The sequence below is a fragment of the Euleptes europaea genome, chromosome 12 (genome assembly GCF_029931775.1).
Source record: "Euleptes europaea isolate rEulEur1 chromosome 12, rEulEur1.hap1, whole genome shotgun sequence".
Taxonomy (NCBI): Eukaryota; Metazoa; Chordata; class Lepidosauria; order Squamata; family Sphaerodactylidae; genus Euleptes; species Euleptes europaea.
In genome coordinates, this window is record NC_079323.1 from 61,187,120 (window position 1) to 61,203,880 (window position 16,761).

General features: G+C 45.9%; 1 protein-coding gene across 2 annotated transcripts in view; it reads left to right on the forward strand.

Moving 5' to 3' along the window:
• Window positions 1–16,761, forward strand: part of DYRK1A (dual specificity tyrosine phosphorylation regulated kinase 1A) — a 113,552-nt gene that overhangs the window by 68,339 nt on the left and 28,452 nt on the right. The window lies entirely within an intron of this gene.

Consider the following 16,761-nt stretch of genomic DNA (forward strand, 5'->3'; position numbering starts at 1 on the left):
ATTATTCCAAGTCCAATGTTATGGTTTTTAATAGAAAGTGGGTCTCCTATGGATGGCATATTGGTAAGAATAAGATCCAACAAGTTAAGTGTTGTAAATATTTGAGTGTTACATTTAATTTTAACCTTCAATGGGCAACTCATAGGAGAAGGTCTATTAATTTGGGGAAATTGTCTTCCAATCAATTAAAAGCCTTTTTTCCCAAAGGAAATCAATTTGTTCCGGCTCTGTTAAAGTTTTTAACTCTAAAATTTTACCTCAGGTTTTTTATGGGGTTCCTATATGGTTTAACGCTTTTAATCATGAAGTGGAGGTGACTCAAGCATCCTTTTTTAGACAAATTATGGGCTTCCCAAACTGTGTTTCTTATTATGCATTGTGTTCTGAATTAGGATTAAATTTAATTGAAACTAAGGCATGGATGTTAATTATTTGTTATTGGTTTAAACTGTATTTTAATACTGATGATGGTTCGCTTCTGTTATTTTTATTAAAGGAAATTTATAATACCTCTTGGGATCATAAAATTTGATCTAAAATAAGATCCATTGGCATTTCCCTGGAGGAGTTAACTTTCTCCTCGGAAGTTTATATTTTTAAGACGATTAAACAGAGGCTTTTAGATATTGAACTTCAAAAAATACAGCCGTCTCAACCCCCTGTCTGTTCATCAGCTATACTAAAACTTAAGAATGTTGCGGGATGTATCCCCCATTATCTATACAATCTTGATAGTCCTAAACATCGCAGAGTTTTTTCTCTTGCGTGAGTAAATGCCTTCCCATCGAAGTTGTTATATGGAAGGTTTCAAAATATTCCTAAACATGAACGGAAATGTGAATGTGGCTCCAACTCTTTGGACTCAATCGAGCACATATTGCTAGATGGTTAAATACTTGGATACATTCTAAATATTATCTTCCTAATAAAATAAAATGTCAAATTTTATTGAACGATACAACAGTAGAGATCACTGTGGTGGTGGCCAATTTCTTAGTCGATGTGTTAACAATGAAAAATTTGGGAAACTCTGTGTTATGATTTTATGTTTGTTTTAGCTTTTTTAGCTGATAGTTGTATTTATACTGTTTTTTCCTCTTTGTAATATTGGATATGCCATTAAAGGTTTATTGATTGATTGAAGTGCCAACTGTCATATCTGAATCCTTTTGGCAAAGTTTGAAAAACATACTGCTAGATTTTAGTGATCTGGCAGGGTAGAGGCTGTGATTATGCAGGTGGTGGGGAGTCCATCTGAAACTATAACCAATAAATGCATCTGGCCACAATGTGCAGTGTTATAGTTGTGCTTGGTGCAACTGCATCTTTATCATTAGTTGTAGAGGTTGCTGGCCTGTTTATGTTGGTGAGCAGGCTCTAACAACTTCAGCAGTATCCAGTCCACAATGTTTGACACAAGTATATTGCGCTACATTGTTGATGTAAATTGTACCAAACAAAAGTTGGGGTGTGTCAGCCACACGACATTATACTGTTACATTAAATAGTACTATAGTTGGAACTGCAACTTGGGCTGCAGTGTTTGGGTGTAAAACAATTCATAGATGAGGACAAAGTTTTAAAACTTCTACCTTAGAGTAAAACTAACTAGTAGTACCGTTTATAATGTGCGTCCTCATTCTCTCTTTCTCTCAAAGTGGTTTTTTAATGTCTCATCTAATTACAGAATCAACTACTTGAAGTTACACGGATTCCTGTGTTTCCCTTTACCCTGAATTTAAATGGACAAATATTGCTAATGGAAGTTTGCTTAGGGACCTGTACCCATTCAGTTTTCCTTCAACCTTCTTTAGCTGTACTATTATTTCAAAGGTGCAAATTGAGAGAATGAAAACATTTTAATGGATCCTCGTAGATTGTGTAAGAATATAAATATAAGAATATAGAGTCCTGCTAGAGCAGACTAAAGTTTGATCAAGACTAGCATCCTGTTTCACTCGGTGGCCAAGCAGATGTGTGCAAAAAGCTCATAAGCAGGACTTGAAGCCAACAGTCCTCTCCTGATATTGTCTCCTTTCCCCCAACAACTCCTCTCTTGTTTCACACTGGCAGTGGGTATTCAGAGGTTACTTCTTCATAGTCTCTTCATCGGCTTTGATTAAACAGTTTCTAGAGGTAGCTTTTCATTGCAGAAGGCCTTACCCCTTGAGTGTATTCTTCAGCTGCCATATCCTTGAGAATGTCCCAACTATCGTGACCTGATACCAGATACCAGCATTTTCTTTAGGATAAAATATCAAAAGCATTGAACCACTTTCCACCAAAAGGTGGTGAAGCAGATAGCTGTGAGCGTCAAAAGTGACATCTTCAGGCTTACTAAGCAACAGATCATCACTTCTAAATACACAATGGACTGTGATTAAAAGTCCATGACCACAAGCATTACCCTGAAATGTCATTCTGGCCTTTGCTTGGCATTTTTAACCCCAAACTTTTATGCAGCAAGATCAGTGACTCTCTGGAGAGGGTGCAGAAACTCAAGTCAATTACTTGCTCTGTAAGTGTTACATAGGTAACAGACCCAAAAGCGGGTAAAGTGGACTAGCTATATCCCCCATCTTCTCCAGCATCTCAAAGCATTGAAAACAATAACATCTGACAACATCTGACTTACAGCCTTTGCTATAAGATTTTGAGCATCACTTTACTTGCATGAGAAATTAATGTGATGGTCCGATAGTTGCTGCAATCTTTGACATCTCCTTTCTTGGGAATTGGGATGTAAATGGATCATTTCCTGTCTGTGGGCCATTCTTTTGTTTTCCATATCTGTTGGCACATTCTTGTCAAGATTTTGCTGGACTCTGTTTCTGTGGCTTGGAATAGCTCTATTGATATCCCATCTGCTCCTGGTGATTTGTTTCTCCCAATTGCTCTCTGTCCAGCTTTCACTTCACTTTCTAAAACTGTAGGTTCTTCAAAAGATTCTTCTTTGAAGGAATCTGTCATCTTTTCATCTCTTCTGTATAGTTCTTCAGTGTATTGTTCCCCCCTTTTCTTTATTTTGTCCTGGTTCTCCTGGTGAAGTTTAAACGGCTGGATATGTGCTGCTGCAGTGCCCCTTCTATAATCTTAGGTATATATTAATTATACCCACCCTCCCAAAAAATTCCAAGGAGATTAAAGGAATAGCATACTGCCTTTCTTCTTGCAGACTTAAGAATATAAGATCTAGGATATAGTTGCCAAATTATGTGCAGCTGCCAGTCTACCAAGGTACAAGATTCAGGGACATACACTTGCTTTTTAATATATATTTTAACAGAAGATTGTATATATATTTTATAACTACTTTGTTAATGTATGATTTATTGTGTTGGTCCATGACTGTAATAAATTATTGATTGATTGATACTGCCCATTTTCATGCTCTTTGGCTCAGAATACAAGTTTCATTAGCTCATGATGCCCACATTTCAACATGAAGTTAAATGTCCAAATTTTTCTCTAGCTTAGATGGTAAATCAAAGTCACAGAATAATTCCCCATGTTCTCTCTGTCCCCATTAGATCACCTGCTCCTCCTTCTGAGGAGGTATGTGGTGATGGCAATGGGCAAAATTAAAAAAAGAAACATTTCCATGCCTTTCTTATTTTTCTTTCCTCTCATCTCCCCTCCAAGCATTCCAGGAACTACATTTGCCAGAATTTAACAGGAACCATGGATGCTAGGTATCCAAGGCATCTGGGGGGTGGGGGTGGGGGAGAAGAGAAGGAGAATCCTGTGTGTGTTGTTATCATCAATGTCTAGATCTGAGCTGAGTAGACCCTCTGGTGCTTCGTTGTAGGGCCATTTAACTCCCCAGTCCCATTTCTGCCTGCAGCGCTCTTGAATTTTCATTAAGCTGTCCTCCCTAACCCTAAGATTTCTATCTGGTTTGCTCCTGCAATTTCAAACCCTTCACGGTATATGTTGAGTTGGGATTTTCTCCCCCTTCCCCATGAATATCACTTTACCCTTTCTTACACTGAAACTAATTTGTCATTTTGCTCATGCAAATTTACATCATCCTGAATAATTTGTCATTCTCAGACTTGGTCTCTTTGCTGATCAGTAACACTGCCACCAATACTGATATTTGAGGAAACTCTCTGCTTACTTTACTCCATTGTAAGAATTATCTGTTTACATCTTTCCTGTCCTCTTATTCCTTACTCAGGAGCCTTTCGTGAAAGACTTTGTAAAAAGCTCTTTTGAAGTCCAAATATGTAATGTCTTCCAGACCACACCTAGCTAACATGTTTGTTGACATTCTCAGAGAACTTCAAGCTGATGAAGCAGGACCCAAAAGCCATGCTGATCCTTCCTCAGAAAGTCTTGTTCTTCTATATAATGCTTTTCACTTAGTCAGTATGACGAACAATCAGATGACATGAAAAGGTGACAGATTCCTTCAAAGAAGAATCTTTTGAAGAGGAACTTGCAATTTTAGAAAGTGAAGTGAATGCTGCACTGAGAGCAGTTGGGAGAAACAAACCACCAGGAGTCGATGGGATATCATTAGAGCTATTCCAAGCCAAAGAAACAGAGTCCATCAAAATCTTGCAAGAATATGCCAACAAATATGGAAAACAAAACAATGGCCCATGGACCAGAAATGCTCAATCTACATTCTAATTCCAAAAAAAGGAGATGTCAAAGACTACAACAATTATTGGACCTTTGCATTAATTCCTCACACAAGCAAAGTGATGCTCAAAATCTTACAACAAAGATTGTTACTATATATGGAATGAGAAATACCAGATGTTCAAGCTGGATTCAGAAAAGGAATAGGGACTAGAGATCATATTACAAATTTATGTTGGTTACTGTAGGAAAGAGAAAATTTCTGGGGGGAAATCATGTGTGGATCATGAAAAGAATGGCTTTAAAAGAAATGGGTGTGCCACAACATTGATTGTTTTGATGTGCAGCCTATACTCTGGACAAGAGGCTACTGTTAGGGCAGAATATAGAGAAACAGAATGGTTTCCAATTGGCAAAGGTGTCGGACAAGAGTTGGAAGAGGCCATATAGACCATTTAGTCCAGTGGTTCCCAACCTTTTTCGAGTCGCGACCCCCTTTTACAATTGCCAAGTAACCTGCGACCCCCGCCACATTTGCATAAAGCCATAGGGGGGAGCATCTGCTTGGCATGCAGGAGGTCCAAGGTTCAGTCCCCAGCATCTCCAGTTAAACTTTAAGGGACTGGGCAGGGCTGGTGTTACCAGGCGAACTAGGCGACCACATAGGGCACAGACCTCAGAGGGGCGCAGATCTGACCTGAGGGGCACCGTTTTCAACAGATTAGTTTCTTTAAAAGATGCAGCTGACAACTTATATATTTTTTATTTTAAGATAAGTGCCACAACGGTGTGATGGAATAGAATTAATTATAACGCCTTATAAAAAAGTTTTGTAGGAATGCATCAGGCTTGTATTTTTTTCTACAAGAAATCTGTTTTTGAAAATTGGTTAGCAATTGCGGGGGGGGGCACAAGTAGTTAGCCTTGCCTAGGGCGCAAAGAAGACTGGCCCTGGGGACTGGGCAAGTAGGTGATGTGAAAAGACCTCTGCCTGAGACACTGGAGAGCCGCTGCCGGTCTGAGTAGGCAATACTGACTTTGATGGACCAAGGGTCTGATTCAGTAGAACTTGTAGTTTGGGACGTCAGAGGGGAGGAACACACATGAAGCTGCCTTCTACTGCCACCCAGCTGCTTCAGTTCTCCCCTGTCGCTCCGCCCCTGACAGATCGGCTTCTCTCGTTTCTCCTCCTCCCTTCTGGAATTTTCCTTTTTTTGTCCGGTTCTTATTCGTGCATAAAGCCGGCGGGGTGACTCAGGGCGCCGCTCTTCAGCGCCTCTCTGCTCCCAGGGAGGCTGGTGCGTTGCCATGCACTCGGCCGAGTCATAGCAGCAGCATCGGCGAAGGGTGTGCTCGAGCCGCTTCTCTTCCTTTCCCCCCTCCCTTCAAAGCCAGCCCTCCAGCCAGCCACACTTCGGCACTGCAGGAGCCGCCGTCGACGCGCACGAGTTATGTACGCTCCTCGCCGCGCACCGCTCTCCCCCCGTCCATTGAATAAAGTGGGAGTTCCACTGCTGAACTACTCTCGCTGTTAAAAAAAAAAATCCTAGTGTCCAAGCAGTACCTTTCTGCCCATAATTTATATCTGTTATTGCAAGTCCTGTCCTCTGCTGCCAACAGGAACAGCTTCCTGCCCTCTTCTAAATGACAGACTTTCAAATACTTAAAGAGAGCAATCATGTTCCTCCTCAATCTCCTCTTTTCCAGACTAAACATTCCCAAGGCCCTTAGCCTTTCTTCGTAGGACTTGGTCTAAAGGCCCCTGATCATCCTCGTTGCTCTCCTTTGCACCCGCTCCATTCTGTCAACCTCCTTCTGAACTGAGGCCTCCAGAACTACACACAGTACTCCAGGTGTGGCGTGACGAATGTGGTGTACAACAGGACCATGACATCTTGTGATTTGAATGTTATGCCCCTAGTGGTATACCCCAAGACCACATTAGCCCTTTTTGCTGCTGCATCACACTGACTTCTCATATTGAGCTTACAGTCTACCCGTACCCCTAGATCTTGCTAACACACTGAGAAGTGTGCTACCGAGAAGTGTATCCCTCATCCAGTACGCTTGCTTCTCCTTTTTGTTACCCAGATGTAGAACTCTGCACTTGCCCTTGTTGAATTGCATCTGGTTCATATCTGCTCACTTTCCCACTGCATTCAGATCTCGGTGAATTCTATCTTTATCTCCCGGGTGCTTGCTACTACTCCCAATTTGGTGTCATCTGCAAATTTAATGAGTAGTCCCTCCTCACCCCCCCATCCAGATCATTTATAAAAATATTGGAAACGTACCATGCCTAGAACTGAGACCTGGGGCACCCCACTGGACATCTCCCTCCACTCCGATGAAATGCCATTGACAACTACTGTTTGGATGCGGTTCTACAATCTGTTCCCTATCCACCTAACTTTCCTAGAGTCTAGTATGCAGTGCTCTGGCTTACCTGTTAGAACATCATATGGGACCCTGTCAAAACCTTTCTTTCAACGTTGACAGAGTTCCCACGATTAAGTAAGCTTGTCACTTGATCAAAGAAGGAAATGAGGTTGGTCTGGCAGGACCCGTTAGGAACCAATCTGGGTTTTTTTTATGTCCCTATCTCTTTAGTCTAACATATCATAAGGAAAACTGGATTAGATTTAGATGAAGATCGAGTGAAAATTGGTGAAAGGAACATTAACCATTTGAGATATGCAGATGACAAGACATTACTAGTGAAGACGTAAAAACAACTACTGATGAAGGTTAAAGTAGAAAGTGCCAAAGCAGGACTACAGCCAAACATCAAGAACACAAAAGTAACGACTAATGGCAAATTACACAACTTTAAGGTTGATTATGAAGAAATTGAAATGGGTCAAGATTTTCTGTTGGCTCCATCATCAACCAAAAGGGAGACTGCAACCAAGAAATCATAAGAAGATTGATAATGGGAAAGGCAGCCATGAAGGAGCTGGAAAAGATCCTTAAGTGTAAGGAAGTGTCGCTGGCAACTAAGATCATCAAGATAATTCATACTGTGATATTCCCCATCACTATGTATGGGAATGGAAGTTGGACAATGAAGAAAGCTGACAGGAAGAAAGTAGATTCCTTTGAAATGTGGTCTTGAAGGAGAGAGTTTCAGATATTGTGGACTACCAAAAGGACAAGTGCGTTCTAGATCAAATCAGGCCTCGACTCCCTCTAGAAGCCACAATGTCCAAACTGAGGCTATTGTAATGGGCACATTATGAGAAGACAAGAGTCAATTGAAAAGACAATGATGCTAGGAAAAGTTGAAGGTAGCAGCCAAAGAGGCAGACCCACCATGAGATGGATTGACTCAATAAAGGAAGCCTTAGCCCTCAGATTGCAAGACCTGAGCAAGGCTGTTAATGTTAGGATGTTATGGAGGACATTAATTGATAGAGTCACAATAGGTCAGAAGCGACTTGACGGCACTTAACACGCACATGCTGTCTCTAAGTTTGATCGTTTTCAGAATGTTCAGTGTTTTAAATAATTACTCTTTAAGTGATGAAATAGCTGGCAGTTTCTAGTACTTGGCTTACAGTATCTTACCTGAGGTTAATAAGTTTGCCACAAGCAGTCTGACTGACATGGTCTCTGGTATCAAGTTCAATAGCACCCGTTTAGGATCGATTCTAACTGGAGATGGCAACTATTTGTGAAATGTTATCAAATATCTTATACCATCACTGTCTATGATACGTAGTATCTGTTGCTCTGTGTATTCTGCCACAAGTGGGGACATACAATACTTGTGTGGGGGGGGGGGGTCCACCCATCACTGCCAGGGCCCATTGCGGCTCCCACTTTAAATTAAATTTAAATTAAAGCTAAGAGAGGGGAGGGATCCCCCATGAATATTGTAGCTCTGGTCAACTGTTGCTGCTTCTGCTGTGAGTCTGGTGTGGCTCCCAGCCTCTGCCACAGGGCCTCCCCCCCCCCAAGCTTCCTGACATCAATGCTGGAGAGCTCTGCATGGCTCCTGGCCTTCCCCACCATGTTTGTGGTGGCTGTTGAATCCATTTTACCCTTACAGCTGCCATTGGTGAGACTGGCACTGCTCCCATCATCAATGCCAGGGAACCCAACATGGCTCCTCTGTTGCTGAGGCCCCTGAAGCTCCTGAACCCCCTCCACCCTCACACCTACTGCTGGTGAGCCTGGCACAGCTCCTAGCCCTCCCACTGGCAGCATGGTATAGAGGTTAAGAGTGGTGGACTCTAATGTGGAGGACTGTCAGGCATAGCCTGTGCAGGGAAGGCCAGGCATGGTCTGACAGAGGTTGTTGTGGTTTCTCCAGGTGCTGGCCAAGGCCAGCTCCAGTCCTGCCAACTATGTGTTTTGACTCCAAACTCCAAACTGTGGGAATCTTACCTCAATGGGAGGGGGGTTGCCATGGCATCCAGATCCACCCTGATATAGCCTATGTTCTTTTTATATGCCCTGCACCGTGCTTATAGTTCTCATTAGTGCCAACTTGACTCTTTGCTGTAAACCTGTGGATTTTCCAATAAATCAACTGTCTTTTGGACTACTTGTCTGTGGATGTTTGTTTATGGGATTATCACAGGACTAGTGCTCACATTTTGGCACTAATCACCACTATCCCTTTTAACTGTATTTTCATCCCTGGCTGGAGCCCTGGGGGGGATCGTCGGGATCTCTGGTTGGAGCAGAGGACGTGCTCCCCGAGTTTATAGACCATGGCTGGAGCCCTGGAGGGTTCGCCTGGGCACTCGTCTCGGGGCGCGAGTCGAGCTCCCCGAGGATTTCGATTTACTGCATGCTGTCTTGGAGGAGACGCTGCGGACTGACGCAGAGGCCACCCGGCTGGTAGGGCTGGTAACTGATCAGTGGTGTCGCCTAGCTGAGACGACCCCTTGGAGGACCCAGGACGCTGATCTACGTGCCTTTTGGGACTGGATTCTTTACTGGAAGAGATCTGGTTGGCGCATGAGGATCTTGCCTTGCTAACCCTGTTGTTGTCTGAGCTGACGTTCAACGAACCGCGACAGGAGTCAACGGTCCCGATCCAGGGGCTCGGATCCTGTTTCATTATGGCGGCAACTGGAGGGGGGTCAGCGGGAAATGGAGAGGGAGACGTTCCGCTAACTGTCCCAGACCCCGCCGTATGCCACCGGGAAGCACCGCCCGGACAGTCCTAGCTCTCATGGACTTGCCGCAAGCCACGACAACGGTCACGGAAGTTGAGAAAGTTTTAAAACCGGAGTTTGGTCTTTCCTCCGCGGATCTGGCTCAACAGATCCAACCGCTGTTGGGTCAGCATAAGGAGATCCTATTACTCTTGGAACAAATGGCCAAACCAATCGTGACAGCCACCGCGGTCGCCAAATTTGAAGCGGACCGAGCGCTCGCTGACCAAAAACGGGTGGAGGAGCAACTGTTGGCCGATGTGGCTGCCGCTCGGGCGCGGACGACGGCAGGAACCCATGTGCGACTGAAGGTGGGCAGGGGCCTGGAATGGTTTTTCCCCGGATCGTGGCCTGCCTCGAGATGTAGCGCGCAGACAACAACTCACCTTCGTTCCCGACGTTCTGGAGTACTCGGACAACGAGGATTTGTATACGACCGTCTACAGCGAACTCATGCCCCTCCTGCGCATCCACCGCAAGCGCCTCCGGCGCAAGCGCCGCAAGCGCCTCCGGCACAACCGCCGCAAGCGCCTCCGGCACAACCGCCGCAAGCGCCTCCGGCGCAATCGGCCCAGCCACCCCTGGCGCCCCCGGCCCAGCCACTTCCTGGCAACCACCGGCACCACCTCCAGCGACCTCAATCGTGCAGTGGAATCAGCCCTGTCTGCAGGTGACATATGACGGCGCCGTGGCTATGTTGCCCATTTTTCTACACCAACTGGACAGCTATATGAGGGAACAGGGGCACAACTTTCCCATGGAAAATCGTAGAGTACGGTTCGTTTCCTCACTTTTGGTAGGGAAGGCCGCAGATTGGATGGTCCTCCAGTTCGACACGCGGGCCCGATCCATCCGCTCACTCAACGAGTTTATGCGAGCATTAAGGCGGCAGTTTGAAGACCCGTTCTAAGGGGAGAAGCCAAGACTGCCCTCCTACAGCTTTGTCAAGGATCCTCTTCAGTCAGAGACTTTGCTGATGAGTTTCAGATACTCGCTAGTAAGATTGTGGATTGGACTGAGGCTACCTGGGTGCATTATTTCCGAGAAGCCTTACACCCCGAAATATTGAACTGGGCTTATATGCAACGAGATCCAGCCACCCTGGAGGAGTGGGTCCTACTGGCGGAAGAAGTAGAAAGCCGCCGCCAGTTCATAACCCTAGCCCGACGTCGAGCCAACGAGGGGGGAGGCCAGAAAACCCCTCCTAGGGCCGCGGCTCCTGCCCCGCGGAGACCAGCTCAACCCGCACAAGACCGAGTGTCCCGTTTTCAAAGGGGAGCCTGCCTCGTTTACGGTGCCATGGGTCATTTTGCTGTGGCCTGCCCGTTACGTCCGGAGCAGCCAACTCCCGCTCCTCGCCCGGAGGGGATGCCTCGCGGAAGAGGACGTGCTTGGAGGAGAAGCGCCACGACTGATCGCAGCATTGCACCAGGACAGAAAGCACCCCCAGCCCTCCACATCGAGGAGCCGGCACACGAACCTTCGCCAGCGGACCTGTCGGGGTCCCGGATTACAATTGCCCCAGCAAGGGATAGCTCTGCGTCGTCGGAAGAAGACCGCCACTGGGACTCGGCCTTGAACCTGGAGTCTCTCCTAGATCAATCAAAAAATGGACTGGGTCTGCAGTGAGTGGAGCGGCACCGCAGGCCTCCGCAGAAGTTTCTGCAAAATTCAAGGCTCCTTTAATGGTGAGTGAGGTGGGAGAGACTGTGTACGCGGATGTGGTGTTGCAACATTATAGAAAGGGACCCCAGTTACAAGTTAAAGCCCTTATAGATTCGGGATGTGCCCGCTCTTTGATCAATGAAACCACTTTCAAGGTACTCAAGGTAAAATCGGTATCTCTACCGGCCCCTGTTCAGTTCACCCAGATGGATGGCAGTGACTTTAAAGGTGGGCCAGTAGATTGTTGCACTTGGGTAGTGGCGATGGGCATAGGCCACCATGGGTAGCAAATCGACTTCACTATAGCCCCCAATATACGATATGCTGTGGTGTTGGGAATAAATTGGCTGAGGGGTCACAGCCCCTCCATCGTCTGGGGGGCCGAGACTTTGACATTTTCTAACCCGAGCTGTGAAGGGCACCGATACGAAGTCACTGTCAAAACCGTACTTACATCAACCCTTGCCTTGGCTTCAGACACTACTGATTCATCCCATCTACCTGTCGAGTATCAGGACTTTGCAGATGTTTTCAATGTACAGGAGTGTGATGTGCTACCCCCCCACCATAGAACGGACTGTGCTATTGAGGTGGTGGGGGGATGGGAAACTGGCAAAAAGCAAAATTGACCCCATGAGCACCTCTGAAAGGACCGTACTGCATGATTTCTTAGACAAAAATCTGGCTCGAGGTTTCATCCGACCCTCTACCGCCCCTTATTCAGCCCCCGCTTTCTTCGTGCGTAAGAAAACAGGTGACTTGCGGTTGTGCATCGACTTTCAGAAACTCAATGCGGTCACCCAAACCAATGCCTACCCCATTCCTCTGATCACAGATCTTTTGGGGCAGCTGAAAGAAGGACACATTTTCACCAAGTTAGACTTGGTCGAAGCTTATTATAGAATCAGAATCCGGGAAGGAGACGAGCCGCTCACAGCCTTTTCCAGTTGCTTTGGAATGTATGAATTTTTGGTGATGCCTTTTGGATTGAAAGGGGCCCCGGGGGTCTTCATGCAACACATTAACGAGATACTACATGACTTATTGTTTAAAGGAGTGGTGGTTTATTTGGATGGCATTCTTATTTACTCGAAAACCATGGATGAACATGTCGCCCTGGTTAGGGAAGTGTTGCAATGTCTTAGGGACAATCAGCTCTATGCTAAGGTGTCCAAGTGCGAGTTCCACCAAAAACAATTGACCTTTCTGGGCTATATAATTTCACTCCAAGGGCTCACCATGGACCCAGAGAAGGTACTAGCTGTAATCAATTGGGAACCACCCTCAACCCGTAAACAGGTTCAAAGATTTCTCAGATTCGCAAATTTCTATGGGGTTCCTCCCAACTTTGCTAAGATTGCGCTGCCCATCACAGACCTCCTTAAGACCAAAGGGAAGGGAGGCGCAGCCACCTCGCCTACGGCTAAAGTGAATTGGACCCCCCAGTGCCAAACTGCTTTTGACAGTCTCAAGTGAATGTTTACTTCTGAACCGGTTTTGAAACACCTTGATTCTGAACAAATGTTTGTGGTCCAGGTAGACGTTTCAGACGTAGCAATGGGAGGTGCACTACTACAGCGGGGGGGGGGGCGAAGGTCAACTACATCCGTGTGCTTACTTCTCTAAGAAATTCACGCAATCTCAGCTCAATTGGCCAATCTGGGAAAAGGAGGCAGCCGCGGTTAGGCATGCGCTCACGGTGTGGAGACAATTTTTGGAAGGTTCCAAAGTCCCTTTTGAAGTGTGGAGCGATCACATGAACCTGGAGGCGTTAACAGGAGCTCATAAACTGTCTGCAAAACAGGTACGATGGGCGGACCTCTTTGCCCAATTCCGCTTTGTACTGAAACATGTACCAGGAAAACAACGTGCTGGCCGATGCCTTGTCTAGACTGCCCCAATACCCTACCAAAATTGAACGCCCCACAGAGTCTCTGTTCACTCCTGCTCAGGGGGGTCTGCTGCCTACCCTGGCAGTTCAAACCCGGTCTCAAACCCGACTCCCAACCCCGCCTCCGATAGGGGGGACGCCCATAATCTGACCATGCCGATCAGCCCGGCTGCTCCACTCCCCTCGCCCCCTTCGCCGGCGCTGACTCCCCCGTCCGTACAGTCCACCAGTGTGAATCCCGGGGTGCAAAGACCTGTCCGCCCGGGCGAACCGACCCCCCTGCCTCCCTTCACGGTGCCGGCTCCTTCCCCTACGAAGGAACCTAACGACTCCGTACCCACAGTGCCAGATGTGGAGGGGTTTACTGAGTCCTTCAAGGAGACTCTCTGTCATGCTTGTCAAGCCGAACTCTCCACACAAGCCTTCCCGGCTTCCCTAATGGAACTCGGGGGTTATTGGTACAAGGAATCTAAGTTGTATGTTCCCCAGGTACTACGGAGGGAGGTTCTGAGTCTGGTTCATGGAGCTAAAACTGCAGGTCACTTTGGATTTCTCAAGACGTTACATCTACTGAGGAGGCAGTTTTGGTGGGCGGGCATGCGTTCGGACGTGGACTTGTTTATTCGCAGTTGCCCGGTGTGTGCTGCTGCCAAACGACCCCAGGGCAAGCCACCGGGACTGTTGCTACCGTTGGAAACCCCTACTAAGCCCTGGGAAGTAATTGCTATGGATTTTATGACTGATCTCCCTCTTAGCGAAGGAAAAACTGTCCTGTGGGTGATCACTGATCTTTTCTGTAAACAGATGCATCTGATACCTTGTGCAGGTATCCCTTCCGCCCCAAAACTGGCTCTCCTCTTTGTGTCACATATTTTCCGATTGCGGTTTCCCGCGTAAGGTGGTCATCGACCGCGGGAACACTTACGTGGCTAAATTCTGGAAAGCTTTCCTGAAATTGGTTGGGATGGAACAGGGACTGTCAAGCGCCTTCCATCCCCAAGCTGACGGCCAAACAGAACGGGTGAATGCTGTGTTAGAGTGTTACTTGCGTTGTTACGTTAATTATCACCAGGATGATTGGGTGAGGCTGTTGCCCTTCGCTGAATACACTTACAATAATGTTGTGCATCAGTCCACTGGATTTAGCCCTTTTCGAGCTGTGTACGGACAAGATTTTGGCCCCGTTGGTCATATTGATGTGTCTGGGGAGGAGGGTGGTACAGATGTGGCTGACTGGGGGCACACAGTTCAGACAACCTGGCCGTGCCTAATAAAAAAATTGGAACGTGCTAAACGTAAATACAAGGCTCAAGCTGACAAACACCATGCACCAGGGAAAGAGTACGGGGTGGGTGATTTGGTTTACCTATCCACCAAGAATCTACGGTCCACACGCCCTTGCAACAAACTCAGTGCTAAATATGTGGGTCCGTTCCCCATTTCCTGAATCATCCACCCAGTGACTGTAGAACTCACACTCCCAAAATCACTAAGATGAATCCATCCCGTGTTTCATGTCAGTCTTTTGAAACCTCATGTTCCCTCCCCGGAATGGCATCCTGAACCGCCGCCCGAGGCGCCCGTAATGGTGCGGGGGGAGGAACATTTTGAAGTTGCTAAAATCTTGGACTCGCGTATCCATCATGGTTCTCTACAATACCTAGTCCGTTGGAAACATTTCGGTCCCGCTCATGATGAGTGGGTACGCTCGCGCGATGTTTCCGCCCCTCGCCTAGTCCATGATTTCCATGCTGCCTACCCTCACAAACCAGGCCCGAGAACTGAAGGGGGGGGCTTTGGGGGGGCAGAATGTCATGCATAGCCTGTGCAGGGAAGGCCAGGCATGGTCTGACAGAGGTTGTTGTGGTTTCTCCAGGTGCTGGCCAAGGCCAGCTCCAGTCCTGCCAACTATGTGTTTTGACTCCGAACTCTGTGGGAATCTTACCTCAATGGGAGGGGGGTTGGCATGGCATCCAGATCCACCCTGATATAGCCTATGCTCTTTTTTATATGCCCTGCACCGTGCTTATAGTTCTCATTAGTGCCAACTTGACTCTTAGCTGCTGTAAACCTGTGGATTTTCCAATAAATCAACTCTCTTTTGGACTACATGTCTGTGGATGTTTGTTTATGGGATTATCACGGGACTAGTGCTCACAAGGACCAGGTTTGATTCCCCACTCCTACACATGAAACCTGCTGGGTGACCTTGGGCTAGTCACAGTTCTCTCAGAATTCTCTCAGCCCCACCTACCTCTCAAGGTGCCTGTTTTGGGATCAGGGATTACAGTAAACAGAAGAATAAGATGAGGTTGTCCTTCTGTCAGCAAAATGTTAGTGGTATCCAATCTATTATGCTTTCAAACCAATTAATATTTTCCATTTCAGGTAAAAAGTGAAAGTATACCCTGTGATTCTCTTGCATAATGATACGTAGCCCAGCAGTGTTTAGTTGACCAGTTATATGAACTGATTAAAAACTAACATAGCTTATGCTTAGTTGGATGGCTGATTATTTTTAAAGTTGCTAATTAGTTTTAATACCAAGTCTTCAGATACCCCTTTGCACACATGATTGTATGCTACTTCTGAGATTGGATATGGAGTACTTGCTATGCTGGAACTGGCTGTGGAGTGTATCAGAATCTTCAAATGATGACTAAGAATTCTTTATAATTAGGTGACAGCATTAATTGCCACAAACAGTACTAATAATTTATTGAGCTAAATTTTCGGACTCCTGGAAAAGCAAACATTGTTGCATTTTATATTATTTGTGTGAGTCAGTTGCCATAACCTAAGACTACACACACATGCAGAAGCATTCTATATTACATAACCTTTCATTTGTAGGATTAATTATATACTAAGGTCTAATTTGGGTGGGTGGTGCACCTGTATGATGTTCAGAGGGTATTAGAGCAGCCTTATTCCTCTCATGATGGTGTAGTGTGATACTAATGAAAAGCTTTAATGAGGATAGTTTCCATGTATGGTTAGTGACAAATGTGCCAAAACTGAGCAGCTCTATTTCGCTTTTCTGAAAAGTGAATACAATTTCAGATGTTGTGACACAAGAGTCTCTACAAGTTGGGGCTGTTAGAAATACTAAAAGTTGTCTGTACTATGACTCACAACATTGTGAGTATCTTTCGAAAGTAAACAAAAGCAGTAGTATTAGAAACCATTTTACTGACAGAACCAAGCAACATAGGGAGAAAAGGGACTCTTCTCCATGCAGGTGTTGCACAGGAAGAGGGACTTGGATCATACTTTTAGAAATGCAAGAGAATACTGTAGACAGAAAATAAGAAACTTACGTATGCAGGAAACGTAGTAAGCAAAAAGTTATTTCCATGTACATACCCATTTCTTTTCAATTGTTTGGAGAGTGGTAGATTTGTATGGCATCAAGGTCATCCAAAGTAACATACAAAGACCAACCAA